Raw genomic sequence first — 16,407 nt, 5'->3', positions numbered from 1 at the left:
GAAGGCAGCCTGAGACCTCTTTTGAAAATCTAGAAATCAGCCCTCCTCCCATTGAAGTCAATGGAAATTTTCATTCATTTCAGTGACTGAAAGAGAAGACCTTGGCCCACCCCATGTGTAGAAAGATCTATTGTCTATCAGGCACAAACATGTGCTAGGCAGCTGCCTGAGAAATACCACTTCCTTTGTGATCTGAAAGGATACCCCCACCTCTCTTGGACATGCAAATGGTTCTTTCAAAAGTAAGATAGCATAATCACCCAAGCTATGTTGTCAGACTACACAGCATTCTCACAAAGAAGGTATCATGTGTGGCTATAGTTCTTGGTAAACAATTCTCACGGTAACGATATCTATAAAGAGGAAAACACTTGCGCCAAAGTCAAAGTTCCACATGAACCAAACAGTTAGTCACGATTAAGGCATACAAATTTCTATACCCAGCACCACACCAGGAAAGGACATAGCAGCATCACATCAGGCACTTTAACTGTCCCATCTGAATGACTAATATCTATTTACAGCTAGAAGTAGTCCTCATCAGGATTGAACTTTTCTCTCTTGAGCAGTAGCGTTACCTTTTAGCTGCACCATTACTCATACCAGCTGTACCTGTGCTTAAGTCCTGGGAACCCAGAGCATAACATCACCTTTTCTGCCAATTAGCAATTACTAGAGGAATTTTTAGTCATTTGTTCTTTTTCCTAGGTAGTGACTGTGAGTCCATGATAATACAGTATTTCATTTCATACCAATGGCTATGCTGTCAGGATGGCACATATAGCCAGCACCACACCAGGAAAGGACATAGTAGCATCACATCAGGCACTTTAACTGTCCCATCTGAATGACTAATATCATGTAGTCAAGATGTCAAGATGCTTAGATTCCTCAAGGAAAACATTCAACAATAAGCATGCCAAATTATGGGGAAAATGCTAAGCTGACCAGAAGGACTTTCAAGTCCATCTGTAATTTCTTGAGCAGTGTTTCTGTGATAATTTGATTTTTACATGAATTCTGACAAAGCAGGTAAAATGCCAATCTCCTCCTACTTCCTTTTCAGTTCTTGAATGTGTGCTAGCGTAGATCTTAACATGTTCACTGGTGTAAAGCAGAGCCATCCCTAGGGTACAGTGAATCGGAGTGACAGAGCCAGGTAGAGTGGCCGCAGCCCCTCCCATGGGGCCCGCGTGGAGCGAGCAGCTTAGTCCCACACCACAGAAAAAGCACAGAGGCCTGCCCCTTCCCCTTTGTGGAGGTACCACAGCCCCACACATAAGGGGGCCCTGAACAGGCTGATTTGCCCTGGGCCCCACACCTCCCCTAGGGTCAGCTCTGGGGCAAAGTGTCATTCGTACCTACCACTAACCTTTCTCCATCTTCTGAAAGAAGAAAGTTGCAATCTTTCCACTGCTAACAGATACACAGACACTAAACAAATAAGAAAAAACAAAATGAGCACAGCCCCGAGGCCTAATCTAAAGGCCATAAGATTCAGTGAGAAGACTTTCTATTGACTTCAGTGGGCTTTGGATCAGACCCCAAATGAGGATCACAAACACCAAGTCTTGAACAACTCCAGGTTAGCTCTGCTCACCTCTTATGTAAAGATTACCATGGCATCCATGCCACAACAATCCATGGCCCTGTGCCATCATAAGACCTCTATCCCTGCTGGTGCTACAAAGCCAACAACCTGTGGAAGAGTAAAACAGATTATATCACAATGTGTGTGTCATAGACAGAAATGACAGCTAAATTCAGATGATAAAATGTTTACTGCCCATCATAACACAAGGAGTGGAAAGAACAGTGGATGATTTTCAGATCCCAAGTTGTGTTTGTAGCAACAGATAAAAGCTAAAATATTTGATCAGTCGTCACTGAGAAATACCTATTCCTGCGATGACTTTACACAGAAACACATTCAAGAGTTAGGTTTTCAGGCTGCTAAAGTCAAGAAATTAATTTTCCAATATTCCTGCACCTTCAGTGAGAATAGCCATGGGAACCACATAGATGAAAAACGTGCAATCATCCCCGAGAGTGTACCACTCAGCATGGCCACTGCAAATCTTACCCTCCCCCTTAGACTAAAGTTACATTGTCCACATGTGTCTGAGAACATTCTCCCAAAGAAAAAAGACATTCTTCATTTAACTGGCATTTTTCAAACCATACCAGAATCATGAATTCACTGATATCATTTCAAACATTGAAATTGTCATTCTGAAAAAAACCAAAAAAAGGAAGTTAAACTGTGTAAAATTCTTGCTGCTTAGTAGAGCAAATTTAAAAAGGCAGCTGCAAAGAACTACCCATGGAACCTTTGAAAGTGCTATTTTTCCTTAATATTCTATCTGTATGCATGAAGCAATGGCCAAATGAGTGTTTCTACATTACCTTTAAAATCTCTACTACTACTTTAAAATTTCATATTGCTGCAGTATCAATACCAAAATAGCATTTATCATTTTACCATGTATAACTGACCTTGACAAGATTAAACATGCTACCATATCTATACTAAAGACAAATAACACTTTCATACAGTACTTATTAGTAAGTAAGAGTTCTACACCAAATAGGCATGTGGCTTGCATGTATAAAACTTTGCTAGTTATTATTTATGAACCAGTGTTACACTGAAATATACAAGAGTATAACAATGCTGAACCATGTACCACTGAATATTTCTTGTAGAGTTGTGTTCTGGGAAGATACTATCACTCCCATGCCCCTCATTTACTGAAATACTTTTTTCAGAAGTAGTAAGTTCTGGTAAGCATCCTGGCCTCACTTTCAATCACACGCTAACCTTCCATAACCATCCAAATTGTAGAATGCTGGTAAGCATTCTACAATTTGCAACAACCACACTTATAGGAACACAAGTGTCTAACTGCAAGTCTTAATTTTTTTCAATTCTTTCTGAGTAGGACTTCCAGAAGCTCTTCTCTGTCACTTTCAGCTTTAGAATGAAGAAATATGTTCATTCCCTGTTAATTGTGATCAAATGTTAGTACACAGCAAAACTTTATTGTTAGAGCATGAATTCCATATTCCAGTCCTGATTCAGAAATTAAAATGATCTGTTTTCCTCTGTCTCTACCTATTAAACAGAGAAAATTATACATCTACCAATGTCATGGACATAGTAGGCTTAATTAATTAATGTTTATGAAGTGATTTGAGATCCTCAGATGAAAGGTACTGTAAGAGTACCAATGAATCTCTGATTCATTTTATAAGGTGCTCTTTATAACTCTTTATTTTGTAAACAGGCTGCCTATAAAATGATTGATTGGCTTCAAATTGGCTTTGCTGATTTCTTTTATCATACCTCTTATTATGGTAAAGGCCATCTTCTATCTATCTCTCCAAGTTTTTTCCTGACTCATATTTGCTTTCTAATACCACATACCTTTCAAGAATCTCATCATTAAGTCTTAGGCAGGCAGGCAATTGTGCCTTTGGACAGGAGGCTAGTGGTTCCATAAACTGTGCTTTGTAGACCACTAGTGGAATATGAAACACTTGCTAGTTATTTGCAGAAAGCTGAATAGTCACATAACAATGGCCTTTTTGTTTCCAGAGGCTGATTTAAACTATATTTTCCCAATATTTTGCAAATAACGTCAAACTGGTAGGGAGTAGTAGATACACTGGAGGGTATGGCTATGATTCAGTGACCTAGAGAAATTGGAGGACTGGACCAAAAGAAATGTTATGAAGTTCAATAAGGGCAAGTGCAAGGTCCTGCACTTAGGACAAAACAATCCCATGCCCTAATACAGTCTGGGGACTGACTGGCTAAGCAGCAGCTCTGCCGAAAAGAACCAGGGGGTTACAATGGACAATAAGCTGAATAGTGAATATGAGCCAATAGTGTGCCCTTGTTACCAAGAAGGCTAACAGCATATTGGGTTGCATTTGTAGGAGCATTGGCAGCAGTTCAAGTACAGTGATAATTCCCCTCTATTTGGTACTAGTGAGGCCACATCTGGAATACTGTGTCCAGTTTTGGGCCCCCACTACAGAAAGGATGTGGACAAATTGGAGAGCAATTTGTGGAAGGCAGCAAAAAAGGGTTAGGGGGCTGGGGCACTTATGGGGAAAGGCTGAGAAAACTGGACTTTTTTAATCTGGAAAAAAGAAGACTGAGAGGGCAGGATTTAGTAGAACCCTTCAACCAACTTGAAGGGTGATTCCAAAGAGGATGGAGGTAGATTGTTCTTAGTGGTGGCAGATAACAAAACAAGGAACAATGTGTGGCAGGGCACTTGGGGTGCCTGCCACTTTAAGAGGTCAGGCAGCCTGTGGAGCCACTTTAAGAGGTCAGGGCCAATTGTGGAGTCTGCTGACCCAGAGACCTGTCAGTTGAGGCTAGGCCTGATGAAGGGAATCACCTGATTGGAGGAGGGCTGGGCTTAGGCAGCGTATAAGCCCAGACCCTGAGAGTACGGCTGGCAGGATCATCTTGAGAGCTGGTGAAGGAACATTGCCCAGCAAAAATGCTGCAGCTTCTGAATGCCAGCAAGGAGAATAACATCTGGAGCAGTCTGGATATTTGGGTAGTAACTAAGGAGATGGAGGAGGTTCCTGGGGATTCAGTGTGAGGTACAGAGCCCTGAGAGAAGAACTGAGAGTTTGTGGTCCTATTGAGGGCCCAGGTGAGCTCAGAGAAAGGGACTGAGTATTTAGGAGACCTATTAAAGGGTCTGGGTGAACCCAGTTATTGGGGCAGAGTATGGGGGACCTATTAAGGGGTCTGGATGAGCCCAGAGAAAGAAGGGGCTATGTTAGGGAAGAACTATGGAGGGATCTGGTTGATCCCAGAGAGAGGAGGTAGTCTATGGAGGGCCCATCATGGTGGACACACAGAGAAGAGAGGACTGACAGTTAGAGGACTGACCCTGGGAATCTCAACTGGCCTGTGTGGGACCAGGGCCCAGGAGGGACCAAAGGTTGAAATAGACCACAGCAGACACTGGCAGAGCTGGGAGAGCCTGGAGTCTTCAACTGGCACAAGGCAGGTCCAAAGGTCCTTGTGTGACCACAGCCAAGAGGAAGGGGTCAAGGGGCATGCGGGTCAGGATGACAATGGCTGATGCTAGACCATCCAAGGAGAAGGGATCAAGGAAAGGGGTCTGAGAGAGAGTCAAGGACCAGAGATGGAGCTGGAGCCAGGATGTCTGGGGGTTGGCAGCCCAGGAGCAGGGGAAGACATCCATGGGGAGTCCTATGGAGGACAAATAAGACCAGGAAAGTCTGAAGACCAGTCCTGGGTAAGACTTGAAAATGCACCCTACTGGGGCTGGTCAGCATGGTGCAGCTGCCTGTGGCAGGGCAGCCTCCATGAAATGCCATGCATGGGCCACCCCAGGGAAAGGTGAATATGGGGTACCAGAAAGCCTCCGCTCCCACTGCATTGTGGGTTACCCCATGGAGGGGGAAGGCTAGGGGAGCATGCCCCAACAGAAAAGCATCAGATAGAAAAATCAGGACCATGGGGGTCCAAACACCCAGAAGCTGCCATGTGGGTCCAAAAGCCCAATGAGAGGCCAGGAATAGTATAGTGGGGCCCAGTGAGGGACTGGGAATAGAATGCAGGACTGGATGGTTCTGAGGGTCTACAGGGTAGCTGGGAAAGTGGAGGACCAAAAGGGTCCAAGACAAGACACCAAAGGGGCTGGCAGCCCACAGAGGGGCTGGGAGAGACACTGAGGGGCCTGGTAGCCCAGGAGGGGTTGCCCAAGACCAAAAGGTCTGAGGGTCCAGAGAGGAACTGGAGGAGAGACCTAGGGATCTGGCAACCTGAGAGGGATCAAGTGGGAGACCAAGGGATCTGGCAGCCCAGGAAGAGGCTGCACAGAGACACTGAAGGTCTGAAGGCCCAGAAAGGGACTAAGAGAGACTGAGGGGTAGGAAGGCCCAGAGAGGGGCTGCATAAGTGACTGGTAGAACATCTCTGAGGATGCCGTCTATGAGGCCTAGGTCATGGTGTAGGGGTGGAACAGAGCCATGCAATTTGGCCCATAAGACCTTGGACACAATCCTCGTGGTATGTGATAACTGGAATAAGACCAGGTATGTGGTCATTATAATAAGACCCACATTCTTTATAACCATTAACATCAAGGCATGGTGGGCAAGAGCTGGGCAGACTGCCAATAGAGCAGGGTATACCAAATTTTTTTTGGTCTTCAGGGGCTTACAACCATCCCTAGAGATGGTGCTCTGTGACACAATGGTCTCAAGTTGCAGCAAGAAAAGTTCAGGTTAGACATTAGGAAAAAGTTCTCTTGGGGGTAGGGGGTAGAAAGGCACTGAAACAGGTTACCCAGAGAGGGTGTAGAAACCTTAGAGGTTTTTAAGACTTAGCTAGACAAAGCTTACCTAGGATGATCTAGTTCAGCTGGTCCTGGTTTGAGCAGAGGGTCGGGCTAGATTACCTCCTGAGGTCTGTTTCAATCCTAATTTTCTATGATTCTAATATTCATTTCCCATGTCAGTAATTGCTGTCCTGGCCAAAGAGTTACAAATCGCTTAACACAGGGAAGGGAGGTCCTGCCCATTAGTCAGAGATATGGCCCACACCATGAAATGCTTTGTAAACTCTACAGTATGATCTCACTGCTGGGAGAGCTGTGGAACATATTTTTAATTTTTAATTCGAAGAAGTCTTTTATTTAAATTCTGAAAATGGCAAAAATACTTAAGTTCGACAGCAATAAAAATTTAAACCATACAAAAACCAAAATCTTTTTATGGTCATTGCTGTTATTTTATAGGTTTTTCCTTCCCTCAGTCCTCTTAGGAATTCATTTTAACTGACAACTTGTCTACATGCAGCTTTTATACTGATATAACACTGCCTGTTAGGGCAGCTTTGTTTTCTTTTGTTTTTATCCGTATAATTATATCAGTGTAGCCCCTATTGTAGCTGTAGGTATGCTAGTAGAAAGATGATAAATACTAACATAGGTTAGGGCTTGTCTACATAGGGAGTTACAACAGAGCAAGCCAATGTGAATTTACAGTATGTTTAGTGTTCCCTGCTAATTTCCTCTATGGACATTCTTAGGGCATGACTACACTGCATCAGAATCATGCTAGAGAGTACTCTAGTGAACATACGTATTATCCACTAAAACAGATAGGAAGTTATACCCCAACTTAATGTGAGTATGTCACAACAGTTTCTCTCTGTCAGGTGAGCTTACTGGCTTGCCCACAGCACCGTATAAAAGTAGTTTTGTTGCACCCTTTTTGGGGGACAGTGCCTGCCTGTACACATGCTGGTTTGTGTTCTAATTAGAATGCATCAAAGCAGACTCAATTAATGGTATCTGCTCTGCTTTCTAATTAGAATGCTCCAGTGTAGCCTAATCATCACATGTGTAAGCCCCCACAGGGTTTAAAAATGGCCTCAGAGGCACTTTATCTAAACCTCATCAAATGAGTTTCAGATAAAACATCCTATGGCCATTTTTAAACCCATAGTAGCTTAATACACATGACAGTGACGTGTTTTAATTAGAGTGCCCCCTCTGGGAACTGCTATAATTAAAAAGCCCCTCCACCCACACCCCCCGCCACCACTAAGCACATTTATAGGCAGCCAGTGGGTGCATTGTGCGAGGGCGAAGGGGCCGGCAAGCCCTGGGACCGGGGGAACGGAAAGTCCGGCACCGATCGTCCGCCCACAACCCTGGGAAAAACGGCAGGGGAGCCTCGGGACCTGCGGGGCGGAAGGTGTGGTGGCAGCTGCCTGTCAGAAGCCCTGGGAGGCGGGGCACTTACTCACTCCTTGCAGGTGGGAAGAGAAGCCGGCAGGCTTAAGAACCGGCCCGGGATCAAGGAGCGGGGGACCGGAAGTGCCGGCACAGGAGAGGACGGCCGGCACAAACACAACAGGAGGAGGACTCTCCAGTCCACGTCCACCCCGTATGTTCTGGGGCAGGGGTAAGGCCCCGGAAGGGGCAAGATGGCGGAGGCTATAGACCCCATGTGGCGGGAAGACTGTGGGGTCGGGAGTATGCGACTTCGGCGGGTTCCGGTGCTATAGGCAGCGGTACCTCTAAGGCCGTGAGGGACACCCGGCATACCCCGGCACAGGAGGTACCTTTCCCCAGAAGAGAGGGAAGACTCCTAGGGGAAGAAAAGAAGAGCTCGGTGACAGTTTCATATGGACAGGCGGACCAGAAGCCACTGGGGTCTGGTGCCCACAAGTTCATTTTTGAGGACCTCCCTAGACAGGGAGATTTTGGGCTCACGGAGCTCAGGCATTGGCCTACATCCCGCTCTACGGAAAGAGTGGGGGTGTTGGAGAGACTGCGTACAAGCTAGCACGGAGGCTCGGGTGAGGGTGCAGGGGAGGAAGGAGCCCTCAAGGACCCCCTCTTCGGGGGAATTGGAAGTCTCATTCTTGGCCTGGTGTACACTAGAAGGAAAATTCACTGAACCTATTGAACATCCAAGTCATGGCAGGCGGTTCTGGTGTGCGCCACTCTAAGAACAGCATCCCTCTGGACAGAGAGGTGCCAAGGCAAGAGGAGACGGTGTCGTAACTGGGACATTCACGCGGACATGTTCACATGCGTCTACAAGCAATAAACTCTGGCACTTATCACACCATAGTTGAGTGCTCATGGGCACCACGTTTAGACATGTACCCAGGACCGCAGCTCTGACTGGCTGGGTAACCTGGGGTCAGCCTGCCAGCCCGGGGCTGCTCTGACCCTGCTCAACATCCTACAGAGGGGCTAGCTGAGGCACAAGTGTGTTTCAGTGTGAAGCTAGCTGGCAGGCAACCCCTACACTGAAGCAGCCCTGTGCCCCAGCCAGCCACGTCAGCACAGCAGGATAGTACTTGTATTTACTTAATAGGGCCTCACATTTAGATGCAAGACATCTAGTGCAGAGCTAATTAGTCTACTCCACAATAAACGTCTCATGTAGATGCTCCGGGTGTATAGAATGGACATAATGTTCTTCTCTAAACTACTCCCTATCACAGTCCTTGGGAAACATAAATATGCTCTCTGGGCATGTGTAGATAAAACAGGGTCCCTAAACTGAAGCAGTGGATTTTTTAAAACACCCTCCATGGCAGTGGTCCCTCCACAAGTGGCACCCACCCTCAGGCACTCAGCTTGGGTGGTCCCGGGGGGTACTGCAGCCGTGGAGGGAAGCACCAGGCCCCCACGCAACTCAGGCAGGCAGGCAGGCTATGGGTGGGGATGGGGAAGGTCAGGTTCAGTGCTTTTCTTGGGCGGAGCCTGCCTTCCTAGGCCGCTACCAGGCTGCCTGCAGGGCTTCCTGCAGAGCTGTGTAGCTGCGTGTAACCTAGTGCTTTGCTCCATGGCTGTAGAGGCAGCAAACTAAAAGTCTTTGGAGGAGTTTTAGTTTGCTGTGCCCCAAGTCATTTAAGGCACATTATACCACCAAATATTCCACAGCAGCTGGAATTAATGCACAATATGCTGCTGAGACATGCAAACATGAACACCATTAAAGCAATGCAAAAGCATTAAGCCGGCTTTAAAGTACCATACACACAAGCCCATCATTTTGTCTACACATGGCCACAGTTACTCTCTCTTATTCAAAATGTAGTTGTCCATCTTACACAAAGATACTCTGTGCACTAACTGTTCACACAGGGAGTTACCTCAGGGAGTTACCTCAGAGTAACTAATTCACTTTAATTTCTCAGACTATGCCTTACTGTCTCTTGTAGATAAACCCTTATTCTCCTCTTTGTGTGGGAAATAAACACATTTATACCACTGTAATAGTATCAGTGCTGGTGGGAGACCCTTAATGATGAGGTTAAAGTGGTACAATCTATATGTGGACAAGTCTTAAACATGCCCTAATTTTGCATTAAGGGAAGTGGTTTGCCATATCCATAATTCATTTCTAGTGCTTTATACATCCCTGTTAAAATACAGCACTATGAATACCTTGATGATAGGCTTAAAGTATTTTAAATTATCCTAAGTTTTATTTTATCTTAAATGATCAATATAAGGTGAACTAGCCTAAAAAATACCTCCAAATCATTAGAAATACTTGCTAACCTTGCCGTAAAGATTTCTTTTACCATGGTGACCTTAATGAGAATTTTTCCCTTGAGAACTGTGGAGAGTTTTATAAGAGAGCAGCAGCAGAAGAGTGAGAAACTTCCATGGCAACATTTTTAAAAAATCAATAAAAAAAAAAAGAAACAAAAAACCAAAGTTCTACCAGAAAAAAGAAGCCAAATGAAGACTTCTAAGATGACAAACTTTATAATCTCATTTTTATTTCATGTACTTTTTTAGCTGATGAACAGCTACTACAAGCACAATACAAAAATGCTTTTGTCATGTAGAAGTCTTAGTCTGCATTCTTTTGAATGGGGAAAATATTATTTTCATGGTTGACCTACAAATCTTGCACTTAGATGCCCTGCTGAATCAGGACATAGGAAATGAGGTGAGACTCTGCATCCAAAACAATCCTACAAACCTGAATGCAGCCAGAGCCCTGGAGCTCTGGACAAATGGGTTGAGCCACCAAAAAGTCCTAGCCCCATCCAAATCAATGGGAGGCTTGCCACTGACTTTAGTTAGATTAAGATTTCATCCTTGGACAAGCTTACTCTGAAAAAAAAAATAGCATGTACTTTATCTCAAGTTAAAATCCTACTGCAGACAAGCCAGTCTGTAGCTTTAGCAGAAGTTAGTCAGTAGAGTTAAACACCAGGATCTCCTATAGCAGGGGTGGGCAATTATTTTGGGCAGAGGGCCGCTTACCGAGTTTCAGCAAGCCATCAAGGGCCACATGACAGGCAGCCCAGGGCAGATTAATATTAATTTTCTAAATTTATTAGGGGCCCTGCAGGCTGCATTTTGCCCACCCTTGTCCTATAGCCATTAGTTCAACTCATTAACTCAGGTTAAAACCAGAACAGCCTCATCTTCACTAGGGTTTTAGCTGAAGTTGGCTAAGTTGCTCTGAGTTAGGAAAACATCTTATTTTTTGCAGTGAAGGCACAGCCCATTTCCAGCTCCCATTTCTCTTCTCCCAGTTTGTCTCACATTACACCCACTTGTTACCCAGCTGGTGGCAAAGTTCATTATTGTACAACTAGCTAATTACCCATCAAGAATGATGGATTTCAGGGAGTGTTTACATGGTCCCCCCTCACCCCCCGCTCACTCTTCAGGGATAGCCATGTAAAGATTCACTCTGCCACCACCTCCTCCAGCCCCCGGGGCTCCCTCAGCCCACCCACCTCTGCCTCGCAGCAGGTGTTCCCCTCACCTTCCTTCCCTGCTCCCCCCAGCTCCCACCCCACCAAGCACTCCAGTGGGGATCAGGGTTTGCAGCTGGTCGGAGCGCCTGGCCAGCTACACATGAGGCATGGAGGCGCCAAGCCCAGTCGAGCTGCTAGCACTCCATGTGCAGGCAGCTGGGCACTCTGACCAGCTGCAAACCCCTGATCCCCACTGTAGTGCTTGACCAATGAGGATCAGGGGGTTGCACGGGGTTGGGGGGGGGGTCACTGATATCAAGCTGGCCACTCTGTCAGAGATTAGGGGTTTGCAGCTGGCTGCAATGCCTGGCATGGCTCTGCAATGGCAGCAGCGGTGCGGGGAGGTTTCGCACACAGTAGCCACCACTGCTGGCATTGCTGCACAGGTATGCTGTAGCGACCACCACACGTGATGCCATCTTCCCCCCCACAACCACCATTCATCACTGCCACTGCAGAGCCATGGCCACAGAGCCATGCAGCCAGCTGCATGCAAGCCCCCACTCCCCCTTCTGTTCTCCTGGCCAGCCAGCCAGGAGGCACATGTGCAGCTTGTACATGGCAGGCACTACCACACCGTGTCTCATGTCACAACCCCCCACAACTGGCATGCAGCCGCCACCACCCTGCACCAGCATGGAGCCGTGCAGCCAGTTGCAGAGCATAAGTGGCGGTGCAGGGCAGCAACTGCATGCAAGCCCCTGCACCCACCCCCACCAGCTGGGTGGCACATATGTGGCCCGCACACAGCGGCTGCCACTGCACTGCCACTGCCACTGCTGCACCCTGCACCACTTGCCCACAAAGCCATGTGTGGGGCCATGGGATGGTAGCACAGGGTCCAGTGGCAATTTGGTGGTGGCTTCAGTATACAAACCCCCTGTCTGGCCAGCTGGTGTGTGTGCGGCCCACAGAGTGGCACCCCTGCCCTCACGCCCTGGCCCTGCTCCTGGTAGTGTGCGCAGAGGCATGCTCCTCCCCTTCTTGATCTACCCACCCCAGCACCTTCCCTTTCCCCTGCCCTGCCCCGCCCCTTCCCCCCCACACACACTTACCTGCTGGGTGGGTGTCAGTGTCTATGTGTGTATCTGTGTCTTCATGTCTGTGCCTGCACGTCTGTGTCTGTATCTGTGGGTCTGGGGAGCTGTTGTGGGGAAGTAAGGGGCATCAAGAAGGCTGAGGAGGCTGTGGGGGTGGAGTGTGGGGCACCAGCAGTGCTGGGGGCAGCTGTGGGGGGCCTTTAATTTTTATAACAGATTTGGGGGTTTTAATCAGAAAATTTGCAATTTTTAATCAGAGAAAACCAGGATCCCTGCTCATCATACCTAATAGGGTTTCTGAGGCACCAGAATTGAGGCAGGAAGAATCAAGCCTCCAGTTAATCCTCCCTGTAGTCTCACAACTGCCAGTTTTATGTGGCAAGCAAGCACCCAAAACCGTTAATTTGGCAGCAACTTCAGGGCCAGGGAAGTGTTATCCTGGCTCTTGGCAACAACACTTGGCACCTCTCTTATAGCGGTGGCATCTCCCTAAAAATGGAAGGATGGGTAAGTGTCTCCTGACCCCACCCACTCTGTGAAGCACAGTCCTGACATTCTCAACATTCCTTATTCGTACATTTATTCATAAATTTATTACAGGATTGCATTTTACAAATCATGGCGGTATCAGTAAGGGTATGGGCAGGCACACATTTTTAGTGCCACAGTGTCTGATTAGGGGTCTTCCTTACCCAATGAGTGGTTGCTACCACTGACAGCCCCATCAGCTTTTGCCATGGGGTGTAACAGTTGACAGGATTGCCTGAAAGCCCCCTATAGTGCTACTGTAGCTGCCATAGCACCAACTCTTGCCAATGCTCTGGCACCTGCAGCAAGAAGCCCTACAGTCCCTGCCAGGACACCAGTAAGAACTAATGTTCTGGCCACAGTGGCAGAGCACCTGCCTTCCCCTGACACAGTGTGCTACTGCAACCAGAGCTCCAATAAGTCCCAGTGCTTTGGGAGCTGCAGCAGCAGCAGGGTTCCAGCAAGGCTCCCTGACAACTCACGTCCAGGCAAGCTATGAGGGAACCAGGTACTCTCCCTCCCTTCACTTGAAGGGGAAAGAGACAGCAGAGGACTGTGGGATGTTGAGGGATCTTAAAGACCCCAGCAGTGCTACATCTAACTATACAGGCATTAGACATAGAGCTACAAAACCAAGAACTCCCTTTTGAAAGTACTACCATTTTGTAGCACTTTCACCACCTTTGTAATGCTACAAACAACTAGAGCAGTTGTATGCTTGCTTTTTGTAGCTCTAAAAGGATGCATTTAGCACTACAAATGTAACACCTGTCCATGGCCTAAAACACTGCATCAAAAGCCATTTGAAAAATGAGCTACAATATGGCCTCAGCTGCATAGCTCCAAACTTAGAAAATAAAGCAATGTTATAACATTTATTTAAAAAGAATTAGGCATTACACATGCCTTGAGGATGAATGCCTTGTCCTTTTTTTATTGTTTATTTTTTGATTAAGTGAGTATGCTACTCTCAAAAGCAGCCAGATTGGCAGCAGGAAAGTGAGGGTATGGAGAGAACAGAAACAACATGAAAGTAGTGACAAAATTAAGTTTAATTCTCAACCTATTTTCATAGAGCTGTATTGAAAGATGGGGGAAGGTAGTTGCTTATCTATGCTTATTACCTCCCTGGTGAGTCAGTCACCTAAGATACCTATTGGGATGATATTTTTCCCAAAGACCTCAACAGCTAAGATGAGCCAACTATCTTGTTCTACATTCATTACCACGCAGCTGTAACTTGATGCAAATTTTGATCAAAGCAGAGCTGAATTAAAATAAACTAGTGAAAGAATCTATATCCTACAATGAGCTCTGACCTACAGCTGTACAGCTTGAAACCTTAAATATTCTACAATTTTCTATAATTCTTGCATTGAGTCTGACAAGATATGCCCATTTTTGTGGAATCCAGAGCTCGAGTTTAGTGTACATTATGAGAAATCTTTAATATTTAATAAAACTTTTATAGAAAAGTAGTCTCTATACAAAGACATAGAAGCACTTTTCAAGGTTTAGGATGATGGTTGATGTTTATTCAGAGATCACAAAGTGCTCAATAGAGTTTAAAAGGTAACTATATAAAAAGGAATCTGTTCACCAAGCACTGAAATATAGATCCTTTAAACATGTAGGGCAGCATTTAACAGTGCACTTTAATACTGTATAACAACATTTCAGGGCAGAAAATTAAAATACAGGAGGAAATGTAGGTAGCCAGAATGAAAACTATTGTTCAGACTGTGGCCAGCACAGCAGAACTAACATTCCTATTCTTGAGAAAACTAAAGATCTTTAGTGACCATGAATGACCACAACCTTGATTTTGTGTGTCAGTGAAAAGATGGCATCTTCTCTCAGCCCCATTACCACCAGGCTGTTGCACTGATTCAGCAACTCCAAAGGAAAAATACTACTTGCTAATTACCATACACTGGTGTTCATTCAGCACTTCAGTTTTCCTTGGAGGTTTCTTACGTAAACAATAACCCTACACCAAACCATCCTCAGTTGTTTCAATATTCTTTAAAAAGAATCAGACTAGTTTCAGTCAAATGGCTTGGCATATTTAACTTTTCAAACCAAAGTCATATAAATTATGCAAATGGAATATTAATTTCTGTGAAGGATTTTGGGGGGGAGCGGGCTTGAATGTGGAGTTGGAATTGCTTTTATGCATCAACAGTTACCATGGAATCTCTGAATGTTGTGTCTTATACATTTCTGCTACAGCAGGAGAGCTGAAGAACAATTTTGTTTAGAAAGCATACTTTCTATAATGCTTTATAGCTATTTTAATTATGATACAACGAATTTATACAGCTATGTAAACTCAGAATGCTTTGACTGCCAGTTTAATTATCTCTACTTGCATAGAAGTTTGTTTAATTTAAACATGACAATACTAGAGAGTATTCTTTGCTAGAAGAGGAAAGAGATATAACGTGAACAGTGAAAGATTTAGGAGAGAACTCTTTGTTAGACTCTCAGATTCACCTTTATGTGTAGACCAAAGGAATAAGATGTCTGGGGTGAGAAACTGTGCGGTGCAGAATTGCCATCTTCCCATGGTACCCATAATAAACTGATTTTCCCATGGCCAGAAATGTGGCTTCTAGGCCCTGCCCTTCCCCCTCTTCCCCAAGATTTAACAGGGTCCAATCAAAGGAGATCTTTCTCTTGAATTCTGAGCTGACAGCACAAGTTGAGGGATTTGGCTAGAGTGTGTAATCACATCATGAGTAACAAATAATGTAACTGGCATTGATGCAATCCCCCCAAATTAGAGCAAAAAAACAGATGTTGTGATTCACACCAAATGAGTTCCGGCTATTGGAATCCTCTCTCACAGGAATGTTGCAAGACTAAATTCATGTTTCAGAATGCTGTGAGACAATGAGGTAGGCACTACAAAAATGCAAAGTATTTATTATTATACAGTATTCAGAAAATAAATGGATGGTATAATGTTCCCCTACTGCCACCAGGGACAGCTCTAGGCTCCCCCTGGGTGCTAGCCCAAGGACTGGCAGGGAGCACTGGACCAGGAGACAGCTGTCTCCTGCCTGGGGCTGGGACACTGCACCCTGCCCCTAGGGGCCCGCTGCTGGGGTGGCAACAATGTTCCCCTGCCCTGGCAGCAAAGACCTCCTGGCCCCAGCTCCCCACTAGGGGGCAGGGGTCTTGAAAAGAGCTGCAGGTCAGCAACAGGTCTCTGATCCACTCACTGCTAGCTACCCCACCAGTAATTTGGACAGGAGGCTGGGACCTGCCCTACCCCTGCAGGTCTTTCCAAGCCCTGCGCCTTGTTCACCTGATCAGGGCACAGGGCTGGGGCCTGCCCCAACCAGAACAGTTCTCAGTGCCCATTCCACGATCATGGAGCAGGTGCTAGAAAGCCCGTTCCCTGCTCAGCTCTGTGATCATGGAGCTAGGCAGGAAACAGGCTGGTACCCCTTACTCCTGACCCTCAGCTCCCTGCTCCCCCTCAGCCCTGCCAGAAGGGACCCAGCTGCCCCTATCCTGATG

The 16,407-nt window shown here is 46.0% G+C and overlaps 1 long non-coding RNA gene across 5 annotated transcripts in view; it reads right to left on the bottom strand.

The window, feature by feature from the left end:
* Positions 1 to 16,407, bottom strand: part of LOC149857258 (uncharacterized) — a 73,174-nt gene that overhangs the window by 30,899 nt on the left and 25,868 nt on the right. For 2 of the 5 annotated variants that reach the window (XR_016444221.1, XR_016444224.1), the window contains exons 3-4: positions 1,601 to 1,699; positions 1,373 to 1,434 (exon numbers count right to left, since the gene is read on the bottom strand). This is a non-coding gene — a long non-coding RNA (uncharacterized LOC149857258). Of the gene's footprint in view, positions 1 to 1,365; positions 1,435 to 1,600; positions 1,700 to 16,407 lie in introns of all 5 variants that reach the window. The other 3 variants (XR_016444225.1, XR_016444223.1, XR_016444222.1) reach the window with 2 other exon arrangements.

This window comes from Crocodylus siamensis, chromosome 9 (genome assembly GCF_052110815.1).
Source record: "Crocodylus siamensis isolate JL-2025a chromosome 9, ASM5211081v1, whole genome shotgun sequence".
In the NCBI taxonomy this organism is placed as follows: Eukaryota; Metazoa; Chordata; order Crocodylia; family Crocodylidae; genus Crocodylus; species Crocodylus siamensis.
Note: the sequence above shows the minus strand (reverse complement) of the source record. Positions and strands in the feature narration are given on the sequence as shown.